The sequence below is a fragment of the Tachypleus tridentatus genome, chromosome 13 (assembly GCF_004210375.1).
Source record: "Tachypleus tridentatus isolate NWPU-2018 chromosome 13, ASM421037v1, whole genome shotgun sequence".
Lineage (NCBI taxonomy): Eukaryota > Metazoa > Arthropoda > Merostomata > Xiphosura > Limulidae > Tachypleus > Tachypleus tridentatus.
In genome coordinates, this window is record NC_134837.1 from 8,089,601 (window position 1) to 8,109,858 (window position 20,258).

The 20,258-nt window shown below is 33.3% G+C and overlaps 1 pseudogene across 1 annotated transcript in view; it reads left to right on the forward strand.

Annotated features, from left to right (window-relative positions):
- The first annotated feature begins 4,309 nt into the window (after positions 1-4,309).
- LOC143240462 (uncharacterized) overlaps positions 4,310-20,258 on the forward strand; it is a 77,156-nt pseudogene continuing 61,207 nt past the window's right edge. The window contains exons 1-4 of the transcript XR_013021769.1: positions 4,310-4,835; positions 6,235-6,388; positions 7,035-7,165; positions 15,999-16,105. The product of XR_013021769.1 is annotated as an uncharacterized LOC143240462 (transcript). The remainder of the gene's footprint in view (positions 4,836-6,234; positions 6,389-7,034; positions 7,166-15,998; positions 16,106-20,258) is intronic.

A 20,258-nucleotide genomic window follows, 5' to 3' on the forward strand; every position in this document is an offset into this window, starting at 1 on the left:
CTTGAAAAATTAAAAGTTACTTCCCAAGAAACTTTATGGGAATGCATTCGAGACATTTGGAGTAAAATCATAAAGGACACTTTGATTAAATATGTTACAATACTGCTTGAAAAACGTTTTACAGTCATTAGAGCAAAAGGGAACGTACAAAATATTAACTGTTTGCTGAAGTTAAACACTTTCACTGAGTTTTTGTTGTGCTAAATATGAAGAGTAATACAATTCTGATGTTTTACCTGTGATTTACCTTCCATTGTTCATTGAAAGTAGCCTGAAATCTAATATTTGGCTTTGTCCTATCATTTTTGCACAGTACTGTTACTTGAATGCAGCTTTGGTTCAAATTAGGTACTTACGATGACTGAATATAAAGTCTATAGTTTCTTACAAATTAGGAATCAATTAATTATCTGATAATGAAAAGCTAGAACATGTAATACGAACCTCCTATCTTTTCTAGTTGCTACGATTTTTTTACATTTAGTGAATCAAAAACAGTATCTCTGTCCACCTCTTTCTATTTTTATTAGCACTTGCTTATGTACACCTACTGCTGTCTGTGACGAGTGAATAACCAATTAAAATCTCAAAATGTTCCCTCCACAGGTTCTCTAAGCCTCTGTGAAGTAAATATGCGGAAAACCAATTTCTTTTTTTTTACGGTAGACTCCAAATGTTAAGGTAATATATTGTTGAATTCTAAAAAAACATAATTTTTAGAACGAAATACAGCTTAGATACTAAGCCTGATAAGTTATAGTAGAGTTTTGTTGTATTTACGTGGCAACGTATTTGTTGTTATTTTAAAATGCATGTGTAAAATATAAAAAAACTTATTCTACATCCTTCACATTCGCTTAGCGAAGTACTGCGAGTGAGAACTGTTTCACATAATCACTTCAAATAGTCTAAAACGGAGTTAAATGATAATTTAAATTTAGATTTAAATAAATGTCGACATGTATACAATTTATGATATTTACCACTCAGATTGATAGACACAATTTTCTTTATTAACAAGGTTTAGATTTTATTATATCGTCAGCACGGTTTCGCTAAGAGAAAATATTGTCTTACTGATCTTTTGACACTTGTTTAAGGTTACTGCTTATGTAGATGAAGGTAGGGTGTAAATTTGGTATATATGGGTTTTCAGAGAGCATTGCAACGGCGCTGCATGAAATATTAATATTTATTGGTCTGGAGAATCAATTAGTTAATTGGATAGAAGAGTGACTGGAGAGAAAAAAGCAGATATTTCTTAACAATGGAGTAAAGGCAAATTGGATTACTATCACAACTGTATTTCCTCAGAGCTAATTTTTGAACCTTTATATTTCTTTTAGACATAGAAAAAGGAATTGTCAATCAATAATTAAATTTTGCAAATGATATTAAGTTCCTTGGAGTTGCCAGCTATGAAGAGATTGCTACTGTTTTATAAAATTGTTTAGATCATTTAATGAGTTAGGCAAATAAATGGCAGAAGAATCGCCTTTTTCCCTAGCTAGAAGTACAAACAGCATAGGTTTGTCTATATTAAGATTCAATATAGTTTATGCTTCAATACATTATAACTAAAATTTACACAATATATTTAGAAGAACAGGATTTTCCTATTATTTCTTACATGGTTATACAGGTGTATAAAAATGGACTAACTTTCGACAAAGGGAAGGTTCTGAAATATACCTAGACTACCATACATATTGTAAGTTTTCGTAGTTCTAAATGGTAGTTAAACAGTTGGCCAGTGTAAGTGAGCAAAACATTTACTTGTACCTGGTAGAAGAAAGTTCTCAACTAACAACAACATTAATTATATAAAGAGTAGACATAGATTTTGAGTTAAAATACCAATCATACAAAACTGATAAGCCTAGAAATTCATACAAACAGTTAAGTCAGTAAAATGCATCCAGGACAGTAAAGAGTCACATGGTCTTTAGAAAACAAAAGTCATTACAATGCATACATGGAGTAAGGAAGTAAACACGTGAAGATTAAATGACTTTGCAAAGAATACTATATCAAACTTTCTGAAACTATTCCCATATCTGATGTAAGACTAATAGGGCTATAATTACTGGGACAATTTTTATTACCTCCTTTCAAAAGTGGCGTGACATTAGATAACTTCTAATTCTTTGACACCTGCTCACTGTTCAAGGTATTACGAAAAAAAAAAAAAAAATAGAAAGGGGCTCACACATCCAATCCTAACCATCTTTAAAATCCTTAGGGAATTAGTGTTTGGCCAGGGAGTCTTGGCCCGGCACGGCCAGATGGTTAAGGCACTTGACTCGTAATCTGAGTGTCGCGGGTTTGAATCTCCGTCGCACCAAACATGCTTGCCCTTTCAGCCGTGGAAACGTTATAATGTTACGATCAATCCCACTATTCGTTGATAAAAAAGTAGCCCAAGAGTTGGCGGTGGATGGTGATGACTAGCTGCCTTCCCTTTATTCTTACACTGCTAAATTAGAATCGGCTAGCGCAGATAGTCTTTGTGTAGCTTTGGGCGAAATTCAAACCAAACCAGGGAGTTTTATCTAAGCAAATGAGTAGTCCAAACGTTGGCGGTGGGTGGTAATGACTAGCTACTTTATCATCAGATTTTTACTGATATATTGTATTAGAGATGGTTAGCACAGATAGTCCTCAAGAAGCTTTGCGCGATATTCAAAATAAACCAAACTTTTTATCTGTGCGAAAAGAAAGTTAATACTAAATAAATGTTTGAGTCACTAGACTTATTTTAACACGTGAATTGCTCAGATGGTATCTGAAGATGTGGATGCCAGAAAGCTGTGAAACGTTGACTCAGAGAGAAGGAGGGCATGCGTTAATCTTGATTAGAGCGAGAATAGTTGAAGCCGGAGACGATGTGATGATAGCAAACATAAAATATTGTAGAACTGTGGAGAAGAGAGATCCAGACCGAGAATGCTCATAGTTACTGACTCGATACAAATGCGTACATATAAACATACACTGATTACATAGTTTAAATTTCTCTTTTGATTTTAACTGTAATTACGCTTGAATGTAATGGAAAAACAGTCCTTCCCAGAGTTGTGATCTGTGAATCCTATAACCAGAAGTTTTGGTAGGAGGGAAATAGGAGTGCCCAGAGAAATCACTTTCAACGACCCATGCCAGCCGTTTTTAAATGTATAACTTTCACGGTTAGAACGTCGAATAAAATTACCCGGACAGTGTTTGAGAAATGAGGCTGAAAAGAAAGTTGTTATTATCCCATAATTTCGGCCGAGCATGGCTAGGTGGTTATGGCCCTTGACTCGTAATCTAAGGTTGCGGGTTTGAAACCCCGTCGCACCAAACATGCTCGCCTTACACGAGGGCTACCTGCACTAGCCGTCCCTAATTTAGCAGTGTAAGGCAAGAGGGAAAGCAGCTAGTCATCACCACCCACCGCCAACTCTTGGGCTACTCTTTTACCAACGAATAGTGGGATTGATCGCACATTATAATGCTCCCACAGCTGAAAGGGCGAGCATGTTTGGTGCTACGGGGATTCGAACTCGCGACACTCAAATTACGAGTCGAGTGCCTTAACCACCTGGCCATGCAGGACCTTTCCATATTGGCCGGTAGTGACTAGATACTAGATAGAATTATAAAATGTTATTTACACACGTATATATATTAGGTTTACAAGTAACATTATGTGTACTTCATGGTTTGTTTTCCTGAAGATGGTGAAATTATTTGCTTGAAAGATGTAGATTTTTAAAGTTTTTTTAACTTATCTTTTTAAATTTTGCAAATAAATTATTGTGCAAGTAGGAAATATTGATACCTCATTCGTTTTATCAATTTTATTTACAATCAGAATTGATTCCGTTTTTCCAATGTGGCAAAAGCAGCTTTTTCTGGATACTATCACGTTGTTCTCACCATAAACAAACTCACACAGATCGTCAATAAAAGTATGTTTGATGTTATAGTTTTGTTTATTATGAACACATAATTTTCTTCATGAAGGCAAACAGTATACTAATATATTTCTAATGTCATGATAAAATTTTCTTTTGACGGTTTGTATCAGTAATTCGCCGTATTCACTTATAAATATCTTCCGCTGGGCTATCAGTGAATCTACGACTTACAGCGCTAAAATCTGGCGCTCGGTTTCCACAGTGTATTTCTTCGAATAAACTTATACATTCTGTTTTTATATGCAATTAAATGTAATGCATATCGAGAACCGACAAACAATTTTTAATATAAAACGCATCTTCTTCTATTGAAACATTATTACTCAAAATATAAAAATGATTTTCTGCGACCTCTGTAAAAAGTTTCAGTATCAATTTATTTGATTTTGAAATGCTGCAAACGAAATGTTCTGAAAACTCTCACTTTTAATTGGCATAACTCAAAGATTGAAATATTCAGTTTATATTCTAACTGAAAGGCTTTATTGTTTCAAATGTTTTAGTAGATTACACAGTGCGTTTTAAAATTAATAGCTATCTAGTGGTGCCGCTCTAGAATTGTGTAGTGGCTGAGCAGTAAGTCGGAAGAGTAATAATGCTAAAAAGTAAATTTCAATATCAGTGATGGATACAGCGGAGGTATGTCGTTGGGTAGCTTTCTATTTAACAATAAATAAAAAAGCTGTTCCAGAACAAAAATTACTTTGTCTTGTAACAGACGGTTCTATTAAATAAGAAGCAAGGGGAATGTAGCATGGCTTCGACTATTATAAAAATAATATATATATTCATTTATCAAGCGAGGTTATAACATGAATCTGATAGTGTGTGGTGTGGCATGCTTCCAGAGGTAATCAAGGCTTGGATTAGAAGGTAAGTTTCAATGTAATCTATGTTTCAACATAAGAATATGCAGAGAATATTTTCCTCTAACTCTTCATCAAGGGCTAAGCAGCATTCCTAAAACTGTTTCAGCTTACTTTCTGTCAGAAGAAGCAATAGTAAGTAAATTTAAAACTGTGTAGGTATAAATATTGTGGTAATTTCTAAATACCTCACAGTTTAATTTGTGTCTGTGAACGTTTTTTTTTGTCAGCAGTGTAAGTTCATATTTATTCCATTTTTTCTGTTATAATATCCAGTTAGATGGCATGTTCCAAAAAAGGTAAAAAACCTTGTTCTTTTGTCACATACTTTTTATTCTATTATTTTACGCTTATTTTCTAAAATATAATGAATTACAAATATGGACCAGTCATAATCAAAACATAAACTATTCCTTTTGGAAAACCTAAACAATATAGGATCAAATTACAAAAAAAAACACTCTTAATAAATAAAAAAATGTTTCCTTAACATTCATCAGATGACAAGTAACTGTTTACAGACTCCTCTTTTAATAGTATGTATAATAGTGTTTCTGGGCCATTTAAAGGTGAACGTTATGTGTAATGAGATTTCTTTGCCACTTAATTTTAAAAATGCAAAATGTTAAAAATAGATACCAACATGTCCTAAAATGAGAAAAAAATAGGTCAGAATAATCAAAAATAGCTAACACTTGGTATAGTAGTATCGAAAATGACAATTATTAAAATACTTTTTGATGCCCCGAAGTTAAATTTTCCCAACCTTTTAGGAATGTTAGGGGTTTCTGCACCACCTGGAGAGCATAATGTTTCTGTATCACTCAGGTTTGCATCCCTTGTACCCCTTTAAATGAACAATAGTAAAAGCAAGGAAGGCAGTCTGTTTTGAAACACAATTCAAAATTGTAAAAAAAACATACAAAAAATCCATCCAAAAACTTAGAAAATGTGTTAAATAAGTCATTAAAAATATAGAGAAGATACTGAAAAGATTGATTCAAAAAATGTTCACACTCTCTTAAAGTATCTTCATCAACTGAATTATATATTAAAACCTTTTTGTTTCACAAATTATACAGGCCTGTGAATTTAAACTTTATAAAAGTTTGTTTTGTTTTAATAAAAGGTTTTAAACAATTGATTTATGCAGGTTTTAAAAATAATATTAATTTGTTTCTAGTACTTAAGGATTCTTTACAAATTGGGAAGAAAAAAAACTCTTACATCAAATTATTTCATTTATCAGAGTAAAAAAAAGTGCAAAGAAACTAGAAAAAAGAGAACATCATGGATGTGAAATGAATATGCACCTTCATTTATTTTGGTTTGTGTGTGTGTGTGTAAAATCTTTGTCCTTTAGTCTCTAAACTCTATGGTGTATTTTTTTGTTTTATGTATTGCAGTTGAATCATCTGGTTGTTATGGTCAACAGCAATCAGTCATCATTCTGTTGTTACACCTTTCATGATACCTCCTCAACATTTCCATGATATACAAGTAAACCTTTTCCTGGTTCTTTGCTCTTGACAAAGAGGCTTACAGGGAAATAGTTTATATGTGAGTATAAGAAATGAACATTCAACCCCATATTACAACCCAACTCTTTGAATTTATCAAGCATGTCACTGGCAATATTTTTGTAATTATTCTTCTAGTTTTGCTTATTGTGACATACTTCTAGTTGTACAATGTATCATACTGTTAATTTATACGTGTGAAGCAAGATATATTAGGTACGATTAATAATACTTTTTTCATTATTATAGCAATTTAATGTTACTTATTTCATTTAGTAAAAATTATTTTGTTTGGGTGCTTCATTTAATTAACAAATAACACTGTTATTTTTCAGTGCACGGTGCATGTTATTCAGTGTTAATCCTTGTAGTTATAGTTGTAACACTAGAAGAGATAATCAGTCCAACATCTGCAGTCAGTAGTGTAAAACCTAATCTTTAGTCCATACTTGTTTAAACTGTTAGTAAAGATTTTCCTACTCATTTTATTAATGTCACATATTTCAGATAATGCCACTGTTTTAATAAAAAGATGTAAGAAATATAAAACTTATAATTTGACATGAAGGTTAACAAGATAATGTGATTTTTAAAAATTGTATTTATTGAATTTTGTAACATGTATAGAGGATGTAACTCTGCTTCTTATTTCTCTATAGACTAAGTGAAAACTTTTTTTTTAACAGAACATAAAGGTGATGCTTCTCAGTAACCATGGAAATATTAAAGGTTCAATCCTTTTCTGATGAGAAGCAGAATAATTTATCATATATGAAGTTAATGAAAAATGAAGATGACACTTTCACAATAACTAATAGTAAGTCTCTATATTTAGTATTTTCATGTTTTAAGTTTCTACCAACATTATAATATGAATTTCACATGTTTTGATTTAGTAGTGTGACTGAATTTATCATTGTTGATTATAAATATTTTATACAGGATTTTTTCCTGTCTTAGATATTTATACCAGCAAGTACAATTGTTTATTTTGGTCTTTGGTGTCAGAAAACTGAATATTGTGGCACTTTTGTAATTTTATTCTGTATTGTCACCTGAAATAAGTTAAACTTGAGCACTTTCATTATACTTACCAACATACCCACCTTCCACATGGCTTATTGGTTGGAAGCCTCTTCTCTAAATGATGCTTTATTGACTGTTTGATTATAGAAGTCCATCAGTGATTTGTCTGATTGACAAAGATATTTAGGTCTGACAATAAATTTAGAAGAGATAGCTTACATATTTCACTGTTGTACAAAGTAGTAATCACCAATAAATATATTTGGAACTAATTTGATGTACAAGGATTATATGATGTTTTGTTAGTCCTGGTTGAACAATATATATATGTAATGTATGGATTGAATATGAGTGTACAAGGATCTCGTTGATGCTTTGTTTACCCTCATTAATTAGCATATTTGTACTAACTATGGGTGTACAAATGAATTATTGTTTTTTGGTTATGATTGTTTGACAAGTTTGGTTCATGAATGTTGAGCTACTTTATTTTCTACATTGTTATTTCCAGTTCAAGTCTGTACCAATATACTAGAACTTTACCTTTATTCATCTGGTGAATAAACCCAGTCTTTTCTTAAACTATTTTTGTCTTTTGTTTCTAAGAGACAAGAATTATAAACTGATTTATTTTTTTGTATCTCAAGATAGCTGGTATGGGTATTAAATATAGAACAATGTTTTGGCCATTTTAGGTCATCTTTAGGTTAACAAAGAGATGACCTAAGAAGGTCAAAATGTTGTACTCTGCTTTATTTTAATAGAAGTTTTAATATACATACCAGCTGTCTTGAGATACATTTTTACTTCAAGTGGGTTTCTCGTCATCATGAATGATTTTTTTTTCATGACATTTATTCAGTTTATAACTCGTGTTTGTTAATACATGTACTTAACATATTTTTGTAAGACAAGAGGATGTGGTATTTTAATGTGAATTACTTTCCATAAGATAACTTCACTTAATAACAATAAGTATAAAAAACACAGTTCTTTTCAGGTTGTTGTCATCACTCAACTCCATGTATTTTGGGCATGTTTTGTATATGTTCTCCATTTATGGCCAAAATCTACAAATGAGATTATTTTTCCAAAATAAAACTTTTTAAGCCCTAAAGAACCCAAGAAACAGTTTTATCTGCCACTATTTTCTTTACTTTAACTTCCAAGTCTACTCCACAGACATTTTTGTTTCTATATATATATATATATATATATGTGTGTGTGTGTGTGTGTGTGCATATATATATATATATATAACCTATTGTATGATGAAGCAAATAAAAAATTAATAAACCTGACAGTTCAATTATTAGCTGCTCATAAACAAATTATCAACAAAAGTAGGTGGTTGGTTCTTCCAGTCACTTGTCTTCTTTATAGTCAACATTCAGTAGTGACAGTGGCAGATAACTTTGATGACAAAGGCAGGATGGACCAATGGGAATTAAACTTGAGATTCAAATCATGAGAATATTTACTCCCTAAGTAAAAAATAAAACAACCTAAGTTGGACAATAATGGAGTAAAAAGAATAGCTTATAAATTTACAGTTAGACAGAGTTCAGATAACTCATTCTATAACTTTGTTTATCAACAATTAAATTTTTGTTGGTGAGTTTCTTTTCCTGTCAAAATAAACTTTAATAAATAAAAGATTACACAGAAACCTAATCTGTTCTTTTATACTACTTATGCTGCAGCAACTGTTAACTTCACAACTCATCAGTGCATCTTCCTGTTTCTGAAACAAAAGCTTTACCTTCGTGCCCCTCGATGTGAATTCCTGTACATGGTGAGGGGGACCTCCCAAGGAAGGTTCTTATGGTAATCTTCTTTGTACAGAAATGATAGGCTGTGTAATGGACGAGTGCATGGAGGGATGGCAATGTTAGTTGATCAGCATGTGTCCACTCTGTCTTTGCCACTCAACACACCTTTGGAGCCCATAACCATCCATGTTTCCTTGGGTCATACCATCACTGTTTGTTCTCTCTACATGTCACCTGGAGAGACATATGATCAATCAGACCTTGATACTGTCATTGAACAGTTGCCTTCTCCATTTTTAATCCTGGGGGACTTTAATGGACATCATCCCCTCTGGAGAAGTGCTGATATTGATAGGAGGGGTCCTTCTGTAGCGCGTATGCTCTCTGATCACAGCCTTTCTCTTTTTAATACTGGTTCTTTGACCTATTTTCATGCACCTAGTCAGTCCTTTACTGCTATTGATCTCTCAATTTGCTCCCCTTCACTGTTTTCCAATTTTTCATGAAGGGTTGACAATAATCCATGAGGCAGGGATAATTTTCCTATAAGTGTGAGAGACTGGCCGTGGTCGATGCCACCTACCCAGCGTGCCCCATTGGAAGCTGGATCACGCAAACTGGCCCTCTTTCACTGCTCTTGCAAAACTTGATTCTGCCATCATCTGTAAGCCACCAATAGACAACTGTGTGGCAGCAGTAACTGACTGTATTGTACAAGCAGCTGCTCAATGTATTCCTAATACCTCAACACGTTTTCTACAACATCCTCGTCCATTGTGGAATCCTGGCTGCCACATGGCATGGAAGGCTCAAAAATTGATCTGGGATACTTTCCATACATATCCCACACTTTTGAATTGCATTGCTTTCCAGCAGGCCTGCGCACATGCTTGATTGGTAAGACGTCAAAGCCAGAAGGAATCTTGGATTAAGTTCACAATTGGCATATCTTCTTCCACCAGTTCCAAAGTCATATGGGACAAGATTAGAAAGGTCAGTGGGCAATATAATTTTGTTCCCCTTTCGATCTTGCGCTCTGATGGCCAGGAAGTAGCTGATACCTGGAGCATTGCCGATACTCTAGGTGAAAGCTTTTGCCGGGTATCTAGCACTTCTACTTCTTCCTCCAACTTCTTAGTCATCAAGACTCAGGCAGAGAGATCACCTCTTTCCTTTCGAGCTGATTGTCTCTATGACTATAATCGTCCATTTATACTGGTGGAACTCAAACTGACCCTTCATCAGTCTGGCAGTACATCAGTTTGACCAGATGATATACACTATGAAATGCTGCACCATCTATCTCCTGCTTCTCTTGCTATTCTTCTGATTGTTTTTAACAGGATCTGGCAGGAGATTGTTTTTACTGATGCCTGGTGACAGGCTATTGTCCTACCTTTCTCTAAGCCTGTGAATGATCCCAATATTCCTTCAAACTACTGTCCAGTTACTTTGATGAGCTGTCTCTGTATGACCTAAGAGAGGATGTTTAATGCTCATCTTGTTTGGTTCCTCGAATCAAACAATCTTCTCTTGCCCACCCAGTGTGGGTTCTGAAGACAGCGCTACACCGTGAACCATCTGATTTGACTTGAAATGTCAATCAGAGAAGCCTTTCTCAAATGACAACATCTTGTATCAATATTCTTTGACATTGGAAAGGCTTATGATACAACATGCAGGTATGGCATTTTGTGAGACCTCCATATATATGGGTTGTGTGACCATTTGCCCATTTTTTATTAAAAATTTTTAATGGACAGGAGATTCCAAGTTTGTGTGGGTTCAACACTTTTCCGTTCTTTTCTACAGGAACTTGGAGTCCCTTAGGGCTGTATTTTGAGAGTCACACTTTTCGGCATAAAAATTAATGCCATCACTGAACAACTCCCTCTCAATGTTGCAAACGGCTCTATGTCTAACGACTTTCACATCTCATGTCAGTCATCAAACATGAGGGATATTGAGCAGCAGCTACAAACTACCCTCAATTGTTTACTGAAGTGGACTACAACAAACGGCTTTAACTTCTCTCTCTCTGAAACCATTTGCATGCACTTTTACTGCCAACGGGGTATTCACCATGATCCTGAACTCCGTGTTGGTGAAGTTGTGCTGCCTGTGGTCTCTGAGATAAAGTTCTTGGGGCTTATCTTTGACTGTAAGCTGATCTTTATACCACACATCAAGCAGCTATAGATCAAATGTACAAGAGCACTAAACATCCTCCGTGTCCTCTCTTCCACCACTTGGGAAGGAGATTGATATTCTGTGCTAAAGATATAACATGCTCTTATTCAAAAGAAACTCAACTGTGGATCACTGGTCTATGGCTCTGCCAGAACTTTGGCCTTAAAGATACTGGCTCCCATTCATCATTGAGGACTTCAGCTCTACACTGTGGCTTTTTGCACTTCCCCAGTTCAGAGCTTGTATGTAGAGTCTCATGAACCTTCTTTGCATCTCTGCCATTTGCAACTCTCTTTCCTATATGCTTCAAAAAATTCATTCTTTACCAAAGCATCCTATCTAGGGTTGTGTTTTCCTTCCTGGGTGGGCCATACTTTTTCAGAACAGATGATCTGCCATTGCTCCTTTTGGCCTTTGTATCCAGGCATAGTTGGATAAATTGGGTCTGTCCTTGGATAACATTTCTATATCCACTGGTTAGCCCATCCTGCCATGGCTTATTACAGCCCCTAAATGTGCCTTAACTTTAAGTCATCTGAGAAAAACAGACACTCCCGATTGGAAATACTGTCTGCTATTTGCTGAACATCTTTAGAACCATTGTTCCATTCCTATATATACAGATGCTTTGAAATCAGGTGACTGTGTGGGCTCTGCCATGGTTTATTGTGGTTTGGAGGTGGCACACACAATCCCCTCTACAACTTCTGTGTTCACTGCTGAACTGTATGCCATTTCTCTTGCCCTGGATCACATAAAGCTAAGCAGTACTCAAACTGCACTATTTATACTGACTCGCTTAGTTCTCTACTGGCCCTGGAATCGCTTCACATTTGTTCATACTCTGCTCTAGCCGATATTCAAAACCAACTGGCCCATTTCTCTTTAACATCTACTTCTATCATGTTTTTCTGGGTACCGGGCCACATTGCTATTCGTGGGAATGAGTTCGCCGACACTGCAGCTAAATCTATCTGCTCTGGCACTATCACTGCTGTACCTGTTCCATACATGGACTATGGTTTTGTATTCAAGGCTCAGCTCCATGCCAGCTGGCAGTCAACTTGGAGTGAGCAATGCGACAAGTTTTTCCAAATAAAACCCTATATTGGACTTTGGCTGTCTTGCTTCTGAAAGGATCAGAAAGAGGAAGTTGTTCTGACTAGACTATGCAATGGTCACAGTTTTTTAACTCATTTTCTTTTATCTGGAACTGATGCACCAATGTGTAGCTTGTGTAACACTCATGTCAAAATAAGCCACATTTTACTTTCTTGCTGTCATTATGACTCTCGACAACGGCACCATTTTAAACATGTTTTGTCCCAAGGTTTGTCCTTAACGTTAGTGTTATTGGTGACACTGTCCACCTTGGTAATGTTTTTAGTTTTTTTAAAGGCCATTAATTTTTTGAATGCCATTTAAGTTTTTTAATTTATACATTAGACCTTTTTTAATGTGATTTCCTTTTAAGAATCAGTCCATCTAGTTTGATTTTAAATTAGAAAATGGCCATATTGTCAAATAACTCAACCAGGACCAGAAAGGCTAACTTCTAGTTACTAATGCTGCTGTTTGAACTACCCGTTAGTCATCCTGGTGAGTTAGTATTAAAATTTTGCTACAAGTCTTTTAAAACTTTTGTTACTTTACTTTTTGAAAATGGCCATAATGTCAAATAACTCAGAGCCAGGATTGGAAAGGCCAACTTCAGGTGGCTGACTGTGGTTTTTGTACTTACCTGTTAGTCTTCCTGGCAAGTTATGATAATTACAATTATGCTACAGAAAGTTCTTTACAACTTGTATTGTAGTTTTTCTTTTAACGTTGTAGACAAAATGTAAACATTGGTTTTATGCTATTTATGTTTTGTTTGACCTTAATTTCTTTTTATGACTTTTACTAAATTTACTTTAATTTTAACTTTTTACAAGATGTTTGGTGCAGATAGCCTAGCTGCTTTGTGCCATAAAACATCAACTCCACCACCACCACCACTTCCCTTCGTGATGATGGGAAACCCACTTGAATTAAAAATATATCTCAGGATGACTTGTATGGGTATTAACACTTTTCAAATAGAGCAGAGAACAGGTTAACCTGAAGATGACCTAAAAAGGTCAAAACATAGCCTCATCTGGAACAGTTTTCATCATTCGAAGTTGCTAGATTTCACTTTCATCTACTCCATCTTAGTTGCTAAAAGTAGAATCAAGTGGATTGTTTAGCAGTTAAAAGTGTAACTCGTACAGAATTACATAAGTAAGAAAAATATTGATGTTGTTAATAACTGCATCTAAGAACATTTAGAAAATTATATAATAAAAGTTTAGATATGAGAGTGTATATGAATTGCTCATATATTTCAAAATCAGATTATTACACTATAGTACTAACACATTTCTGCTATCACATTTTATATTATACAAACCCTGTCTGTATCACTCGTATTACCCCAAAGATTATTTTTTACAACTTGTATTTGGCGTAGCACAAATACTTTCATAACAAACCAAAGAACCTTTCAGAATGTACTTTGTTAGCTATCTGTATTGTAGTTTACTGTATTACTATGATGCTAATGATAGAGTTCAGTATCATAGAATGATTATTTTAACATATTGGTTAAATTTAACAATGGCAAAATCCTAGTTTTTATATTATTTCTCATGACTTTGTAATGTCACATTGAGTTTCTGACAATTAAAATAAATTATTTACATTTTTATTTAATTTACATTTAAATTATTTTAATAAATTACGGCTGTCATACATGTTATTCCATCCTATGTGATGGTACTCTCTCAGAGAGTGATGTCCTCTGGGGGTGAGTAGATGATATGGTTGGTTTTCCACCTCAGCATATACATCCATGCATAACATTTTGAGATGTTAGAAATGTGACATCTATCCTGCAGTGGATATTTCATAGTTCCAGTTAAGATAAGGGTAAACCACGTGCTTACCCTTCTAATACAGTCCATATTCCTGAAAGTATCCATAAAGCAGTTATACTGTGAGCCATATGCTTACCCTTCTGATACAGGTAGTTAGTACACTGTGATGTTTTAAAATGTATACATATATTCATAAATTTTGTAGTTTATTAGTAAACATCACAAGGCATTCATACTTATTGTATCGTATTATAAAATTAAGTCTGAACATTTTTAATGAATTATTTGCTTTGCTTGTTCATCTTAGAGTTTCAACTGCTGAATGTCCAACATGTGAAGTAATTTTGATTTAAAAATTAAAAATAATTTTATGCATTAGAAAATTGTCAAATTTCACATGCAGAATTATTATAATTCTTTTATATCCTCCAGATAATTCTCATATGCTTTAGAGAAAAAAAATTATATTCTACCTTTATTTTCACAATTGTACCTCAGTATATGCTTGTTTAGTTCAACTGACCTTGTAACCACCATAAACAATTAGGAAATAGATACAAATTATGCTCTTCTGTTCTGGAATTACTACATGTTATAACAAGAAACCACAAATATTTAGTTTAAACAACTTAAATCTCATAACATTGTATATGTATATAAAACTTATTTTGTTGACCTTTCAGCAGTATCTGATTAACATTACAGAAGTTAATTAATAGTAAATAAAGAAATTTAGAAACCAATGATCTGTACTATTGTCAGGTGTTACATCGTTTGTAGTCACTTGCCGTTCCTTGCTAATTGTGTATGAATGATGTAAAAGAATATTTATATATACATTGTAAAATAACAGAAAATCATAAATTATGATATAATACCACAGAAATCCATTATGAATTACTAGGCTTAGTAACAAAGCTCTATTTGTGTCTTTAAAAAAAGCTCAGTAACCTTCTGTACATAAAATGTACACAAATGAAGATTACACTTAGAATGTACATAAAAAGAAAGGATTTCCCATGTAAATACTTTGTAGAGGCTTGGAGAATCATGTGGGGTCATTCTGACCTTTCAATTGCCAGATAGCATATAATAGACAGGAATAAGTGTATGTAAGCAAGCATTTCCAAAAATACATAGAAGTGGTTTGGCCACTGTGTTTGATTTACTAAATGTAGCAATATATCAGCAAATAGAAATTATTGAAATTTTGTATTTGATAATCTAACTTGTATTCTATCAATAATTTAACTTCCTAATTTGTAAGAAACTAAAGCCCATGTATATGAACATCCTGAGCATATAATCTGCACATATGCATTGCAGTGACTTTTGCTTTCCAAAGACCATCTTACTATAATTCTTTCTGGGTAACTGTTAACTCAACTGCTTCTCTACATTTCTCGTTGTATTAGTTTTGGTTGATGGTATTTTAACTCCAGAAGTATGTTTACTGTTTACGTAATTACTGTTCTTCATTGAGAACTTTCTTCTACCAGGTGTAAGGAAATGTTTTACTCACTTACCCTGGCTACCTGTTTAACATCCATATGGGTCTACAACTGACAATGCACATAGTGGTTCAGGTGTATTATCAGAACTTGACATTTGTTGAAAGTATTTCATTTCTGTGCATTGGTTTACCACATAAGAGATTAGAGAAGTGACATGTTATCCTAATTATATTATGTGAATTTTGTTTGACTGAGTAATAGAGATGTTATTTTGAATCTTCTTATGTACATTTTTGTACTTCTAATTCCAGGAGAAGTTGATTCATTAGAAGAAAGTTCTCTGTGTACAGTTATGAAGTTTGATGTAACAAGAGAGGAGCAAGAAGAAAAGTGTGATGTAACATCAGATAAAAGTGAGGTGATTAAACTTTTTATAGTTGTGTTATTAAAGATATTATGTAGTGTAACTGTGTCTTTATGGACTTTGTTATATAATTAGTAATGACATGTTTGTAGTCACAAGCTGAAGAAGTTCATTATAAGTTTGCCACATTGTTGTGAATAAACTTATTACAGCTGTGATATTGTCAATACAGTAAAATTGATGTACTGTAACTTAGAAATGTAAACATATTATATAAACAGCCAGTATCCAGTACTGGATATTGTTTTACAGAATGAATCTACATTCAGAATAAAGGGTTGTCTGTGGGTAACATGATGGCTGTAGTCTTTATTTTAGTTTTCATATATGTCACCAAGACCAAAGTAACCTGAGACTGAACACTTGGTTCAGAATAGTATCTTTTGTCTTGGCTACCTTTGAATATCTGAAGATATTTATAGGATTTGGAATAATGGTTTGAAAAGCCTAATTATTGTTGGTCATTTACTAAGCCAAGTCTAATTCTATTCCATTAATTCTTAAGCCAGGTTCACAATATCAAGTTTATTTTTTAACATTCTTTACCTGGTGAGTACATACAATTTCTAGATACTTCTGCAACTCTGTTGGATGGTAAGATGGGCAGTAACATATACAAAAATCCCTTAAAGAACTGCTATTTCTACATTTTCTCTCTAATAAGTCATGGACCATGAAGATAGTTACGACTTTTAACCAATTAACAAAAATTGTAAAATACAGAACAGATCACGGGAAGATTTTAAAAGATGTTACAAGTGTAACATTATCTCTTTGACTTCTGTTACTTTTATTTGTCTTAGGGTGAATAATATCATTAACAAAGCTGTGAGGGAATTGGGTTTACTTGTATGTCTGATGGAAAAGACTTAACATTTAATTAAATATCATTTGGTGTGCTCAGTGTGTAATCAGACATTGTTGTATAACATGAATGTGGAGAATTCAGTGTTCAATGAGACTTACATTATAATGTGAATGTTCAAAATTTTGTGTTTAATCAGACATTACATTATTATGTGAATGTTCAGAATTTTGTGTTTATTCAGACATTGTTACTCCATATGTAGTTGAGGAATTTGGTGTTTAATTTGACATTGATATACGATTTGTACATGTGGAGTTTGGTATTTAATCAGACATTGCTAAACAATGTCAACATGTGGAATTCACTGTTTAGTTAGACATGATGAGAATTTGTAGAATTTGATGTTTAATCAGACATTATATTATGTGTATGTGCAGAATTCAGTTATAATCAGATATGTTTTGTGTATGTATAAAATTCAGTTATAATCAGATGTTATCTGCTGTTTATAATTCAGTGAGAACATGTAGGATAATGTGTTTGATTAGACATTGCTACATAATGGAAATGTGTGAGATTTGGTGTTTAATAAGATATTGTGAATGTGTAGAATTCAGTGTTTAACACAAATCTTGTACAATTTGTATGTTTCTCATTCTTTTTGGACAAACACTGTACATGTGGACTGATCACTTCACATGCATGCTTAGCTAATAAAAGTAAACTAAAATGTATCATTCACATAAAGAGTGGAACTTAACATTACATTCTCTGTGTTGGTGTTATCAGATCCTACCAAATGTTCAGTGTTTTTTATAAGGGTTGTTTACACACTATTGAAATGGGTTGTTTTGTAAGTTTACTTTGATGATTTATCTCTATAATATAGTTGGATATTTCTACACGTTTAGATGTCTGGTCTGTGGTTGAACCATGGACTCTGTTCATCACCAAAATCTTCATTTTACATCAGAGCATTCTTCTCTTCATTGGACCAGGATGTATACATTTAGTTGTATAGACTTCCACTTAACATTAAATATTGGAACCTTTCTTTATGTCATACTGCTAAGCTTCAGTCTCACTACTGAATCCAACCTGTCATTGTGTCATCATGCCTTTAGTAGGCTTTGTTTTTGGAAATAGATGATCTCTGTTCTTATCTTCAGTGTTACTATCCAGGTATAATTGACTGAACTGGGTCAGCAATAGGTGATATTGATGTATTTTATGATCAGTTTATTCCTCCATGGACTGTTACCATCCCCAGTTATTTATGTACTTCTGATTGAAAGTACAGACTTCAGTTTTTTGCTCAACTTTCCAACCATCCTTCTGTTTTTATTTTTATGGGTGGTTTAAAATCAGATAACTCTTTTTTTTTTTTGGCTGTGTTGCTGTGTGTTATGGTAAACAACTACGTGGTTCCTTCTTGTCCATCACTGTTCAGTTTTATTTCCAACCATGTTGGTAATTATGGGAAGAACATTGCTAATATCACAAGTCATCTAATCTCCTAGTGTCACAGCCCTGCCTTCTCTGTATATTGGAATGACCAACATCACAAGAAGGTTTTCAAGATAAAGCCTTTCCTTGTTTTCCCATCTACTTTCATTAGTGGAGAACACATTTCTAAACAGGCATAATTGGTGGAAATGATAAATGAAGTTGACTAAAAGTTGATTTGCTAGTTCTACTAAGTGGAAGCAGTCAGTTTAATGGTATGATTTAGATTAACATGGTATTAGAATGTAGTAAATAGTATATAAGATCACTCTATCATTGCAAAAATAAGTACTGTGAATATAAGAGTGAACATTTCTCAATACCATGATACACTTCAAGTCTTGTGATCTCATGACAAAAGGTATGGTCTACAAGAAGAGACACATCTATCTGTTTCATGAAATCATTTTGTAAAGAGTGTCTTATAAATTCATAGAAAAAACATCAGTATGATTAAATTTATCTTCCACTTTACATTATGATACTGAAAGCTAAATGGCATGTACGAAATTCACAGTATTTGATGTTACACTGGGAAATTATTTTATGTTTCTAAGTAGTTTTTTTCTACTTTTGATCTATAAAATAGACTTGTGAACCAATTCTATGGCCCCTGCATTCTCGAGATGACACATCACTAGATTTTTTATTTTGAAGGTAATATAAGGACATTGTTTATTGCAAACCTATAGCAAACATCATGGATCTTAAGACCATGATAATATAGCCATCCCACTGTAACTATTACCATGTTTCAGGTAAATATGGACTGAAATTAAATATTGGTCAAATATTTCATCAAATGAGGAAGTGTTTTCTTTTTCTAATTTTATGTTCTTGATTTTTCTCTACAAATTCTATAGAATTTTTTTACTGTAAGTTTTGTAATATCATAACAAAAGGTATGGTCTACAAGAAAAGACACCTCTCATTTTCATGAATAGAGTTGATAAAGACTGTCCTATAAACTAACATAAAAACCATTCAGCAACATGATTTGATTCATTTCTAAGTGTCTTGCACATAAAGATACAGAAAGCTAAATGTACATTTATAAAATTATTAATATTTCTTGATAAACTAGGAAATTTTCTTGTTTTTAAGTTTGTAGGTCAGCATGAAATGTCACATCCAAAGTTATATACTTTATATAATGGTTTTACTGATAATTTGATGCATTTTAAGCCAACACTATGAGCTAGGACACTGACCAAAGGTCTTGTCCAGCATCTTTGTTTGGACGTTTGTGTAACTTAAAGTCATCGTACGTTTAGTGTAGACTGAACACAATTATTTTATATATTTATAGGAAGGAAACTGATTATCTCAGTGTTTGTGTGCAATTTTGCTTGGACGTGAGGATGTCATCCAAACTATTTCTCATAGAAATATTTCTTTTCACTGACAAAAATAACACTGTAGGGACAATGTTCAGCATTATACACATATTTACTGTCATAAGGTTGTTGTTGATTATAAAACTACTTTAAAAGTGAATAACTTTCTACTGTCTCTGTTAGATACCTCTTATTTTTTTATATAAGAACATAGGTAACTGTAATTCAAGGAGAACTGTGTGATAATACCACTAATGTATTTCTGTACTGGTAACTGTAACACAAGGAGAACTGTGTGATAATATTACTAATGTATTTCTGTTACTGCAGTGAACATTACTAAATGTTCACAAGTCTTGTAATAAATTTGTTAAAATTTAAGATATTAAAACATTAAGTAATTAGTCTAATAGAGATTTTGGTGAGGTGTATTTGTAAACAGTGGTAGTTTTAAACAACAGAGGTGAGTTGTAGATCTGTAAGCAGCAACTTGTAA